This window comes from Canis lupus, chromosome 10 (assembly GCF_011100685.1).
Source record: "Canis lupus familiaris isolate Mischka breed German Shepherd chromosome 10, alternate assembly UU_Cfam_GSD_1.0, whole genome shotgun sequence".
NCBI classification, from domain to species: Eukaryota; Metazoa; Chordata; class Mammalia; order Carnivora; family Canidae; genus Canis; species Canis lupus.
Genome location: NC_049231.1, coordinates 60,621,665 through 60,635,324, shown reverse-complemented (window position 1 = coordinate 60,635,324; position 13,660 = coordinate 60,621,665). Strand labels below are relative to the sequence as shown.

General features: G+C 41.4%; 1 long non-coding RNA gene across 1 annotated transcript in view; it reads right to left on the bottom strand.

The window, feature by feature from the left end:
- The window catches only part of LOC111097769, a 30,198-nt gene extending 16,757 nt beyond the window's left edge, over positions 1-13,441 (bottom strand). Inside the window, exon 1 of the long non-coding RNA XR_005365236.1 lies at positions 13,282-13,441. This is a non-coding gene — a long non-coding RNA (uncharacterized LOC111097769). The remainder of the gene's footprint in view (positions 1-13,281) is intronic.
- Between the last annotated feature and the right edge of the window lie 219 nt (positions 13,442-13,660).

Here is a 13,660-nt window from a genome sequence, read left to right as displayed (position 1 = left end):
ATTCGGTTTGGATTCCTCAATAAATATGCCTATTGCTTCAGAAGTTGAGGGTGAGTCAGGAAGGAAACAGCCTACGGAGAGGAAACAGCCTACGGAGCAATGATAGGGAAGGCAAGAGCCAAGATATCTTCCAAAGTAGGGGTCTCCCCACACGTGCACAACCTTCCCCATTTTCCTCTCTCTCCCCCGATCTCGTTCTCCTAAGCCAGCAATGATAATCTGGGAATAAATTCGCATTTTCTAAGGGGGAAATATTGCCAAGCCTGTTAATCTCATGCAGATGTGATGTTACTTTTACTATGTTGTAATATGGCTTCTTAAAAAACAAGTCGGAAGGGGGGGGGATGCCCACCAAAAAAACAACAAATATTCGCCAACCCATATGGTCAGTAATTGCTGTTTAATAGTCCTCCTATTACAAACCTGAGAGGCAGCAGTCTGAATTACCAGTAGAGTATTAATAAACAGGAATGAGTTAATAGTGCATAAAGACCTTCTAGTGGAACAGTGGGGGAGTTGAATATTCTTTTCTTCAGTCAGCTGTAAGTAATTACTGCATGGTGTGCTTCTGACTATTACCATAACAGAGCAATTGGACGTGAAGAATGGATAATAGTACGGACATGGAGGTATTTTTAGAATATCAGCAGTGAAGCAGGTAACTGGCCTACTCCAGTAGAAACCTTTAAATAAGTTTAGAAGACTTTTTTTTTTCCCTCCCTCTCTCTCTCTCTCTCTCTCTCTCTTATGACATTTAGCCAGGGTAGAATTTTAAAAAGATCAATCTAATAAATTATTTAAAATAACTTTACAAAGAGGATGCCTGTGATATGTAAATAAGAAGGCAGGAAGGGAGGCAGGAAAAGTCTAAGAGGCCCAGGCGGACAGGAGGCATGGAGCCGACGTTACTGTAACTACATAATCATAGGTTCCTTCCTGCTCCTCTGAGAGTACAGTCTGGACGCGAATCTGCTTGACTGGCTCCCACTGGCTGCGCAGGTGAAAGTGAAAATATTCAAATCAGAGCTGTAACTATGATTGCTAGAGTTGTGGGTTTTCTAAAATTGAGTTAGTCATCCTCGGTGACTTAATGATGCATATCATTTATTTTAAAATATTATTACAGGGGCATTGCCTGAGCTGCAGTGCCTCCTTCGCAGGCCTGTCCATTATGCGATGCGCCGGGTATGGCATGGGCGGCGGCAGCCGAGATATTGTCTCACGGCACAACATATGTTCTCAGATGAAAACAGCTTGAGACTTTGATTCAGAAAGCGGTAATTTTGCAAATGCACACAAATATCATTTAAGGGATATTTTGATTTATTTTATTTTATTTTATTTTTTTATTTTGCAGGGTATAGGTCCTTCTCCTGCCTCGAGGCTGCACAGGCCGATGCTGATTTTTCAATTTGCAGGTTTGTTAAGCATCATGGAATGTTTTGGTTCTCAATCAAGAATATTCTTCCCAAGTGGTTCCAAAGTCCTACGCTTGAAAATAAACGTGTGTCCTCTTTGTCTCCTAGCAGCATGTGTTCCAATGTACAATAGCGGCACAGGACAGAGGAAGGCAATGCCTTTGATTGAACCATCCTATAGGCTTTTAACCTGCCACTCTCCTGGGCTGGGAGCTTTCTTCAGGCCAGGCGGCACGCTCTCTTCTTTGGGCGGTGCTGGCAGCTGGAGTCCAGCGGGGATGCTTAGGAGCCAGGACCCACGTCCTCCTCCTGGCGGGATTCCTGTCCTATCTCGTGGCACAGGAGCTGAACACAGGATGAGCTGCCTCAGTGCTAATGACCTCGGAGACCCACCTGAAAATGAGGTGCAACCTATGGGATAGGTGGCGATGCTTAACTGATCTCTGCCCAGCGCTCTGAAGTCTGACAAACAAATGTGTGTGAAATAAACACTGTCGCATTTTTTTTTCTCCTGAAAAACCACATAATTGTGTCTGAGCTCTGCCAGCCAGCATATTCTGATGCATCTAGACCCAGACCCTTTCTTGCTAAAAGATGCCGCAGCGAAAATTTACAGCTGTGTGTGTCACCTGTGTAGCTGGTCGTTCTTAATAGAAGTCAAGGGCACACCTAGAGAGGTGTCCTCATAACCCAGGGACAGCAGTAGCTTCTCCCTGTCGCTAGTTTGGGTTTACTTTTCTCATGTCTTTGAAAAGAGAATAGTTCTCTTTTCCCCTGAGTCTATAGAGAGGTGAGGACAAAAGAAAATCTGGTTAGTTAAAAACCAATTTTTAAAAAAAGTTTTCACATAGGACAAAGATCGATGGTCATTTCTAGAGACTACCAGACTCCGGACTTCATGAATTTGGGCTTCTGAATGTTTAGTATCTTTGTGTTTCTGGTTTGGTGAAATTCTGAGATACTTTATAGCCAATGTTGCAGGTAACCACACTCTCGGTGGTCGTGAGTATGCCCCACTGAAAGTCCTTCTTCACCCTGATAAGGCATGAACTTTCCCAAGGGCATGGGCTGCACCTGTACGGTTCACACCCCAGCTTGCCGCTCTGTCCAGAGCCACAGCACGTAACTTCCCCAGGAAGATGCATTGCCAGCAATCAGAGCTGTCGCATTTTAGATCAAGAAACCCCCCTGGGGAGCATAAAATAAGAGGTTTTTCCCAAGAGTGAGAGTAAGGGGAGAAAGGAGCCTCCGAAGCCTTTACATCTCCATTTAGCTCTAAGAAGCCCAGGGGGGGAAGAAATACCCAGAAATGTTAAGAAACCAAGTTGTTGCAGACGCCACCATTTTCTCTCTTTGGGTATTTGATTGAGCTGGTCCCTCTCTAGTCAAGAATTCTTAGCATTTTCAGGTATCCCCATTGAAACAACTTAGTAGGTCAACACTCCAGGAAGAACTGGTGAAAAGGTACATTATTTCGAATTGCTTATACAATTCAATTTGTATAACACTTTCCAGACTGGTTGAATTCATGGGTTATCATGACAACCAGTAAAACTCACGAATAATTTTTTCAGCGTTTGGTAAATAATTCTCTGAAATGTCCAGAATAATATTGCATATAACAGTAATTCTAACAGAGGTCTAAACAACCTGGTCTTTACCTGATTCATTGATTTCATCTCCTACCATTTTCCCCATGGTCTTATTTCAGTTCCTTCCATCATCACCCTGAGCTGAGCTTATCCCCACATCCGGGTCTTTATATCATCTTTTCCCTCAGGCTGGAAGACAATCAGCCTCAGTGTAAATGTCATCTCCAAGAAACTATTCTTAACAGTTTTCTGGGCATTGTCTAAACATGACTCTGATTTATTTTCTTAACAGCATTTATCCTAGTTGATATTTTGTTTGCATGTGTGCTAGATCGAACTGTTCTCAATTCTTGATTCCCATCCTGCGATAATATGCATGCCATGTCACCACAGGTGGAAAATGATCCCCACCCAATTGACGTTAGGCTTAGCCATGTGACTAACTTGCATTGGTTATTAAATGGTGGTAGGCTTGATAAGAACAGAGACTTTAAATATGCTGTGTGTCTGCTTGTGCCCTGGTGCTCTTGCCATTCCCTATAAGAAAAATATGTCATAGGCGGTCACTTTTTGAAGAAGAATGAAGATACTGTTAGAACAAAACTGAACCTAATCAGAGGCCTAGAACCCCCATAACCTGAAGTAGTGCTGTTTCAGCCAACCCAGAGGGCCATTAACAAGAAAATAAACACTGCTGTTTGAACCTCTAATTATTTGGGTTTGAGTGTGAGGCTTATCATTCATCATTAATGTGGCCATTACTAATTAACATAGAAATTATACCAGAAACGGCTTTCTACTGTCAAAATCCTTTAAAATATGCATCATTTGGTTTGGGATCATGTAGCAAGTAGAGAGAAAACTATAAAAAAACTGTAATAAGCTGGGGAAAAAATGATAATCCATATTGTATAGTAACAAAAAACTGGATGAAACCATTGGCTGCAATAACTTAGAAGGCAGAAGAATGTACTATGTGCACTTACAGCAAGGGTTAGAACATTTCTGAGACAGAGTATTCGTGGTATGAGTTGGCTGCTATTATCCACAATTGATAAATAACTACATGAGAGAAATGAACTTGGAAAAAAATTGACTAGTTTGTAAGGAGGATTGAGGGGTATTGAAAGAACCTAGGAATTCTGGGAAGTGTAAGTTTGAAAATTTAAACCATTTCTCTCTAAAAATGTGACATTAGGACACTACCATACAGCAAAGACAAAATTTAAAAAGTGGTTGTCACACACTCTGTTAAGACCCCTGAAAAGATCAAGGAGATCTAGAATGCAACTCACGAGTAGAGGACCTACACTTACATCTAGAAAGATTCATGCCTCTAAAAGAACAATGAGTAGGCATTCAGCATGTATAGTTGACTAGAATCTACATGGGAATCCCCCAGAAATTTTGAGAGAGTTGTATTGGGAAAATTGCCACTGGCCTGTTTTGTTTTGTTTTTTAAGATTTTGTTTATTTATGCATGAGAGACACAGAGACAGCAGAGACATAGGCAGAGGGAGAAGCAGGCTCCCTGCAAGGAGCCTGATGATTGACTCAACCCCAGGACCCCGGGATCACGACCTGATCCGAAGGCAGATGCTCAACCGCTGAGCCACCCAGGTGCCCCTTAGCCTGGATTTTAAAAGACTATGTATGTTTGAGATACATAAAGATCTCTGGGCCCCCAAAATTTCACAGGCAGGGTGCAGATTGAGAAATCTGCTCAGCAACACAGCAGGGCATATTCTCTAGAACTGCCAGAAAGACCAGGATGAAACAGGAAGAAGTTCCAAAGGCAGAGTAGACTGGTGATGAACTCTCAGGTGTAGCACCAGAGCCTAAACAAGGTATAAACCAAGCTCTTTGTAGGCAAACCAGCCAAATTTGCCCAGCAGAATTTCAAAATTGCTAGAAAGCGGTGACTTCTACTATTCTCCTAGTTTGTTCCATGTTGCATGCAGGTGTTTGTTTATCCTGTCCCTATTCCAACATTGTATGTTAGAAATGTGGAGGCAGATAACATATCTTTTCAACTCTTAGGTGACTAGATCAAGAGCAGTTCATCTAGATCTGACACAGATCATGAGATCATGGACTTTGAAGCTGATGCCATCACTGGGTGAGCCTCTGTAGGTTTCCTGGGTAGGCACTGAGTATACCTCAAATGCAGAGGGATCCTAAAAAAATTGTGACCAAGACAGCAGACACTGGTAGATAGATTGAATTACTATTTTTAATTGTTCATTTATTTCCTACTATGAAATTATGCATTCATTTTTTTCCATAGGACTTACAAGTGTTCCCACCATGAATGAAAAAGACTTCATTGGTCCATTCATATTGGGCTTGGATGTGAATTGTCTTGGTTAATAAAATGTTAATAAATGTGACAGTAGCAGAGTTTTAGACTTGCTGGCATGATCTGGCTTGTTCTCTTGTACTCCTGCCATTCCTCATGAGAAACACATGACCCAGATAGCTACTGGTCCAGGGATTTGGTTTCTCCGGACTAGTGGATCAGATCTCAACTGACAGTTTCAAGCATGATAAGCTGAACCCTGCAATTCCAGCTGACCCACAGAATTGCTAATGAGACAAGTGAGTGTTTGGTGTTTTAATTCAGAAATCTTTAGGGCTATTTGTTCCACAGCATTATTGTAGAAAAAAATGCTGGCTGATACATTTATATGTGTGTTTACTGTCTGCCCCATGGGCATAAAAGGTCTATGAAAATAGGAATATTTTCTATATTGTTCATGTATATATTCCTGTGGACAGGAGCATTCTTGACATATGGTCATTGCACAATAAATATATTAAGTAAATAGCTGAAAAATGTAATATATAGTAAGAAACTACCAATTTAACATTAACTATTAGAACCCGATTTGGCTATCTCATTTACTGAAAATTTAAGGTTAAATTCACAATGAGCAGAGAGGAATGGCACACTATAGGAAAAGAAGTCACTTCACAAGAAAGGATTAGAGATCTCCTCAAGTGGTGTTATGAATGTCTGAGATAGAGACAGCTGTAGTGACACGAATAGCTAATTTGGTTGAGAAAATGGAATTATTACGAGACCATGTCCCAGTTGTCTTTATGTCTGTAGCTGCAGTCCAAAGTGGGCTCTCAATACATGTATGTGCAAATGACTTGACTTTCAGAGCTGGTAAAAGCCTTTTAGACCCTACCTGGCTTTTGGTTATGGGAGATAACTAAGGTGACATCAGCAAATAATGCAGGCCTTGCTTAATTCTTCACTTGGCTGGAAACTCTCTAATCTGGGAGGAGATAGATGATGCCTGCGGCTCAAGCAAAGTACTCTCTTCTCTTTCCATAGATGAAAAGGGAAGAATTCTGCAGATATTAATGAATGTGCCTTTAGCTTTTTATATTCTCCAAATCAACTCATGTTACTTTCTTATTCTTCCTTAGCAATCCTTTCCCTTAGCCCAAATATCCCACCCTTCATTTAATGCAACCATTCCACTGAACAGTTTATTTTCCATCTGTTGTCACCCGGCCTCTACTATGGCCTCCATCCTGTGCTAAATCCTGAGGATAGACGTTAGATATAGTTTTTGCCACCAAGATGTCTACTGGTGAAGGAAGATAAATAATCAGATAATGTTGTTTTAAAATAAATGCTACAACTGAACAATACATCATAAGAACACAGAAATAGGGCATCCCAATGATACTGAGGGACCAACAAAGAGTGGGATTTGAAATAGAAGAGGAGATACAGAACAGATAATGATGTGGAAGAAATGTTCCCACATTTTTGCTTATGCTTATAGGAAGGGTGGCCTCCATATAAGAATTTAAATACCAGTGTATCACTGAAGGAAAATGCATGGATGACCAGATATACACTGAAGTACTAATGGAAGAGGAAAAAGAAGAGTTTGCATGGTCTTAGAAGACTCTCTCCTGGCGTATAGTATACACACCATACCACAATCTCAAGAAACATGATGAAATGGCAAGGAAGCAAAAGACAGCAATTATTCCAGGAGAGAGAAAAGCAAAAATCTACCAATTGAAGCAGCTTTTTCCACTTGTCGAAAGTGCCTATTTTTTCTTGGTAAGGCACTTGAAGTCAGTTAAGAGAAATTAAAAAGTAAGTGGAAAAAGTCTGGAATGTAAAAAGAAGACCAAATTGTATAATAGAGGAGAAACCAGGATGGAATTTGGTCTGCCAAGATGAGGGTGTGAAGGGACAAGGGATCATCAGAGTCTGGAGCACTTCATAGAAACTCAAAAACAATTCTTGTGGGTTGATTGATTAGACAAGATAAGGTGCCCTTCGAGGTCAGGGGGTCAAGAGTTTATGTGGTCAAAGTTTTTCTGACTTAGTAGAGGGCATTTTGAAGATAGCTGGAAAATGTTTAGCTAATTGAATTTGTAAAGTGCATGTATATCCCCCCAAATGTTTGTTTTATGTCTGCTTTCTATTTTTTAATCTTTCAAATTTGTCAGAACAAAATTGTGCCAATGACATGGAAGAGCTAGTCTTTTAACAATATTTATCTTTCCTTCTCTCTGTATCATTCTGCTCCATCTTCTACTCCCACCGTCCTAGAAGGCTATGCAGATTCAATGTTCTAGTAGCAAATCATATTCTAATACTTCCTGAAAAAAATCATTTCTCATGTTTGTGTATGTCTTTTTCGAAGAAGATAATTTGAGTAGGAGAGCATATCTCCCAGAGAGCATATAATTTCCTAGGTAACTTTTCTTCCAAAGGATACCACTACTAGGACTTCGACTGCACTGCTTTATTAACTGAGATACAAATCATGGAAAATCATAGATGATTCCCTCCCAACCACAAATTCTAATACACAAACTAGAAATAATTTTATGATTGTTCTGACAGAAATCAAAGACAAATCGAAAAATGGGGCAAACAGGCAGATGCCATTATATCCTTTTTTAAAAAAATTTTTGTAATCCTCAATACATGTCATCCATTATATTTTTATTGACAGTGTAAAGATACAAAATATAACTGAGCATAGAGCGGGAAAAATACCTTGAAAAGAATTTCCCTAGTTGAAAATAGCTTATGTATTTACATGCCTGGTTGTATTTGATCTTCACAACAGATCTGGTAGGGTAGTGTAGGGAAAGGAGGTAGCACATCGAGGTAGGTAAGGGGACGGTCTTTGAGTCATTAACGTCTCGACAGACTCTCACTTATTAGCTATAGGATGTAGGGCCAGTTGGTTAGTGTCTCTGAGGCCCAGTTGCCATTGTTTGTAAAACAGGTGTCATAGAAGTTGCCTCATAGGTTTGTTGAGAAGATTAAATGAGGGAAAACAGAGGCCTTGGTATGTAGGATCAAAGAAATATCTATAAAGTAAAAAATAAAAATTATTAATACCATCTAGGATCAGTATGGCAAAGGTATGATTATTTTTCCACCTGACACATAGACATACGCGTCGGAAGTGTGTCTAACTACCCCGCTGACCACACGGAAGGAACATTTTGGTTCCTTGATTTTTAATATTCAGAGGTGATTCGACCATGTTTAACACTTCTATCAACAACAACAACAAAAAGAAACCTATTAGGAAAATATGTGTTGGTGACATTTTAACTAAGTTATTAGGTATTTTTCTAGCCAATGTGTCAATCTAGTTACAATCTTTCAAAAATGCAGTGAGTCACAGTCTAAGCACTGGCAAAGCCCTGAAAGATCAGATTTGATCTACAGGGTGGCCCATGGCAGTCTCTCCCTCCATTGCTGGCCAATTCTCACGTTAATGACATAATTAAATGGCTATAAAGTTCCATAATTCTTGTTCCTTTAATTAGCCAGAAAGAAACCTCTTATCTTCTCAATGTTGAAGTTCTACTGTTTCATTCTGTATAAGTTTCAAAAGGCTACTGTTCAAATCCCATAACAATTGCAAGGAGCACTAATTATTTTTCTTACAAATAAGGAAGTGAGAATTTGAGCGGAAATGCAAATTTTCAATCAACTGTATAAATAATCAACTAAAATTGGTTCTGTATATCATGCTGTGAGTTTACACCAAAAGTTGTTCTAGATGACAAACATAAACTTAGCAGAAGCCAAAATCACTGAAGCAGATGACTCCCTTGAAAATTCTTCTGGACTCAAGAGGTGCAGCACTAAAACACTTCCATAGGGGTTCGATTCTTTATGAAGAAAAAGTATGAGCTTGGGATGAGACGCAGAAAACACACTGTAAATTTTACAAAAGTTTCTTAAAACCTCTCCCTTTGTTCCTTTGACCTTCCATTAGTTTAAGAGTTCTAAATCAGGTAGACGCTCAAATTATCTCAATTAGATGCACAATGGGGGATGACGACATAAAAGGAACCCAGTGGTATTGCCTAGGTAGAAAGAAGAAGGTGGACAATTTATATCCTATAAGCTGTTCCCACTTCCCATATAGCATGAACAAGACTCAAAAATCTGTTAATCCCTGAAGAGAGGGCTCAGAGTGGCCTAGCTGGGCACAGTGGGCTTAGTGTGGGGCTCCCCTTGTTGGAGGGCATGGTATCTTCCTAGCAGACACTAAGAGGACTTTCCAGGGCAGAGGCTGGCTTCACTAAATAGCACAGACTCAAAAAGCATCAACCAAAGCTGAGGTGAGCCAGAGGCATGAGGGGAAGGGGTGGTTAGCTGAGAGATCTGACCATATAGAAGAGCAGGTCCCAATTCAAACCTGTAGACACCCGGGGGGCAAAGAGCAGCCAGGCCAAGGAGAGACCTTGCCTCAGAGAGCTGCAGGACCAGACCCAGGACAAAGACTCAAGCAGCCCTTTCCCTCTGCCTCCAATCAAGCCCCTTGGCAGGCGTGTGACTTCGGGTTGGCAAAGTCGTGCATGAATGTGTGCTTCAAGGTGGTGCCCTCGCTTGGGAAGCCACGTGCCGGGGGCTGGAGTCAGGAGCTTCTCTGACATCAGGCATCTCAGAAGAGTGGCCTTCTTTGCCTTTTTTGTATTCCACTCTAGTTTTTTTTTTTTTTTTAAAGATTTTATTTATTTATTCATGAGAATGCACAGGGAGGAGAGAGAGGGGCAGAGACAGGCAGAGGGAGAAGCAGGCTCCATGCAGGGAGCCTGATGTGGGACTCGATCCAGGGTCTCCAGGATCACACCCTGGGCTGCAGGCGGCGCTAAACTGCTGAGCCACCGGGGCTGCCCCCACTCTAGGTTGAAGTCTGTGTTAGCTATAGCCTTATTTCTCAGACTCCAGGACATCGTCTTGAGGAAGAGAAGCGGGGAGGGGAGTCTGAGGACAATCTGAAAGACTGAGCATTTTCCTCAAGAGACTAAGTCTTTCAAAGAAGACTCTATATAAACCATCGTAACTTTGAATGGATTGAATGTTAAAATGAAAGGAGACCTACAAACCAGAAGTGACTGAAATACTGCTAATGGATAATAAGTTGTTTTTACCATTCAGTGAAGTGGAATTACATGGACTAGATCAGAGTTTTTAGAAATTAAAGGGCAGCATTTATTTTCTGCATATCTGAGCGCAGCATGAAGAAATTTCCAACTCCATTGTGTGTGTGTGTGTGTGTGTGTGTGTGTGTGTGTAACATAAAACTAGGGGATTGTACTCAAACATAATCATTTTTTTCTGCATAATGAGATTATAGATGTTTATATTTTTGATTTTTCACTTCTGCATCCCTCAGTTTTTCTGTCATGAGCTTCTATTAGCTCATCAGAGAAAATCAGAGATGGATAAATGCTACTTTTAAATAATTTGTTTACATCTTCTAGTTGTTTTTGCCTAAACCTCAACTGTTAAAAAAACACGTAAAGTCTTTGGTCAGTCTGTTATATGTATGTGTGTGTATATATATATAAAACTCATAAATTCTTTCTAACTTTAACTTTGCTCTGTTTTAATCCCTTCATGTCAAAGATCACGCTGCATGTCCTTTTTTTCTCTTAAAGTTTCAAAATGGCCTTTGGCCAGATGCAATAAAATTTTGCTCTGACCTGACATAAAGAATGGAGTATGTATATGAAAGCACTTTGAAAACTTGAAAGGACTTTAAAAATGTGCGGTGGTGTTGGTGGTGGGAGGCAGGGGAGTCAGGGGAGGGTGAGGAGACATGAGAGGAGGAACCAGGTTGTATCTTTGCATAACATAAATTTCAAAGGTCCTTCCTGAGTTAATTTGCAAACAGAAGTAAATGGAGTCACTGTGTGGCATTCCTGCATGCTCACAATCTCTACAGGTTAATCCCACGCCGGTGATAACGTGGCACCCACCTTCAGGTTGACATTTTTCTGTAGAACTTGCTGCTGCTAAGAGCAATGGGCCGCCTTCAAGAGAGTCAAAAGTACCTCAAAGCTGTTGGTCTCCTTGTGTGACTCCCGAGGCCACCTCCCGTATCGACATTGTTCAGAGTGGTCCTAGAAGGGAGTCCTGATCAGGACAACTTTGAATCTGGAAACTGCCTCTTGAATTTGGGTTTTATGTTTGTTTCAGAGGGAGGACCTACAGATCCCAGAAGGACAAATTCTAAGATGACTCTCCAAATTGGGATCTCCTTAGTATCCTTCTTCCCCGGGTTAGAAGAGGAATCATCTGTTGACAAAGAGTCTGGCTTCACTTCCCAAGTTCCCTGGTGTAAGCGTAGGGCAGAGTAAGTATGCTTTAATGGTTAAGAGCACATGACCCAAGTCCGACAGTCTGATCCACATCCCAGCTCTACCTTGTTAGTTATGTAACTTTGGAGAGATCACTCAACCTCTTTGCCTTAAACTCCTCATCATAGATGAGGATTATAATAGGACCCATTTCATAGGGTTCTTGACAGATTTAAATGCATCTGACATGTGTGAAGTGTGACGTGAACAGCATCTGGCCTGAGTACTCCATACGCATTAATTGTTGTTATTAAAAAGGGAATCCCCATGTGTGTCCAGACCACCACAAGCCTCTGAGGTTTACAACCTATCCCCTCCTCAAGGAAGATAATCCTGAGATGGCCTGGGAACTCTGAGAAAGGAATACTTCTCATAGTTCTTCAGAGCTCAAGGGTGTGTGGTGGTGACCACTGTGTGCATGAACAGATGTGGAGCAGGCCTTCTGAATTCACTTTGGCGGCAGCAGGGTCGGGTCTGTGGTGAGTTAGCCACACTTTCTGCCTTAGTTGTCTCTGAGACGACGCCATGGTCCTGGATGTAGTTTTGTGACATACGCGTCTGGAATGGGATTCCACATACTGGTCTTATGCCTCATAGAAAGCAAGCAATGGACATTTCATAACACAGGAAATAATCATGAGTTCATGGATTTACTATTTGCTCTATCCCTGGAACTTCTATTCCCTTCTACCCTCAGATCTTCCATTCCCTTTGTTTTCTCACACAATGTCAGATTATTAGGTATATATACTTTAATAGGCTCGTAGAAAATAAAACCACATCAGATATGTTTTGGGCAGGAGGGGTCAGCCTGAATTTCCAGATTATGGCTCAATCCTCTACCACACATTTCCTCCCACTCCAGGGGTTGCATTTCATCTTCTATCTGTCCAGCTAAGGAGAACAGAGGCTAATTTAGGAGCCTCTTTATGCCTGTACATATGCAGCCAGAGGGGTCACTGTTGATTGATGCAAGACACTCTGTCCTCCAAGAGCTCACCAAGTCCCTGCTGGTCTAGAGAGTAGCAACCAACAGTAACTCACCCTTTAGTGCCTGTGCTTTGTGTGCCTCCAGCTAGAAACCGTCAATAAAAACCAGAGGCAACTTAGGTTGCCTTAGATCACTAATAAACGCCTCGCACCACCACCTCAGAGCCCTTTCACAAAAAAATGTATTTCTCTACAGATAGATGCCAAGCCCCAGCAGCCAATTACTACAGAAATGCCTCAAAGGCTTGAAGGAGGAGGCAGGGAGAGAGAAGGGGCTCTTTTCAAAGATAAGAGTTATACGCTTCCTCCTAATAAAAATTGTTCCCTTTTGTTGAATGCTTCCTCCAAGCCAGACACCGGGATTCGGTTTAACCCACATTATATCACTCATTTCCTACAATTCTGAGACTCAGAAAGCTCTAGCCCATTTTACAGATGAGGACACAAAGGTTGTCGGGGCTTAAGCAGCTTCTACTTTCTGCTTCTCCTCTCATAGGCTTGTGGGTGTGTGTTGCAAAAGCAGCTGGAAATGCCCAGATGACAGGCAATTCAGGCTCATGTCTGAGCTTTGAGCATGGTCACTTCTTCCCTTGCAACGGAAAAACGTTCAATGGTTTACTTACTCCAGACTGCCAGAAACAGACTCCACTGCATTCTGTCCATCATCTAGATGTTGTCAACACTTCCAGGGCCTTCCGCTTTATTGATGAGTGTGGAATATTCTGGCAAATTTCTTTTGGTATCACAATGCACTGGGTGCCCATTCTGTATATGGTGCTGTGAGAGGTCCTGCGTAGGTTTAACGGCGTGGAGTGTGAAAAAGGAAAAAAAAGATGGCATGGTCACTGTCTTCTACAGTTATTTTCAATCATGTAACATTCAACAAAACCAGCCCCTGGGTTAAATGCTAGGGATAAAGGGAACAGACATGCCTGGGCCATAGATTTTATCATTTCTTTTCATCCTTCCTTTGTTCTACCCCTGTTTCCTACGGAGTCTCAT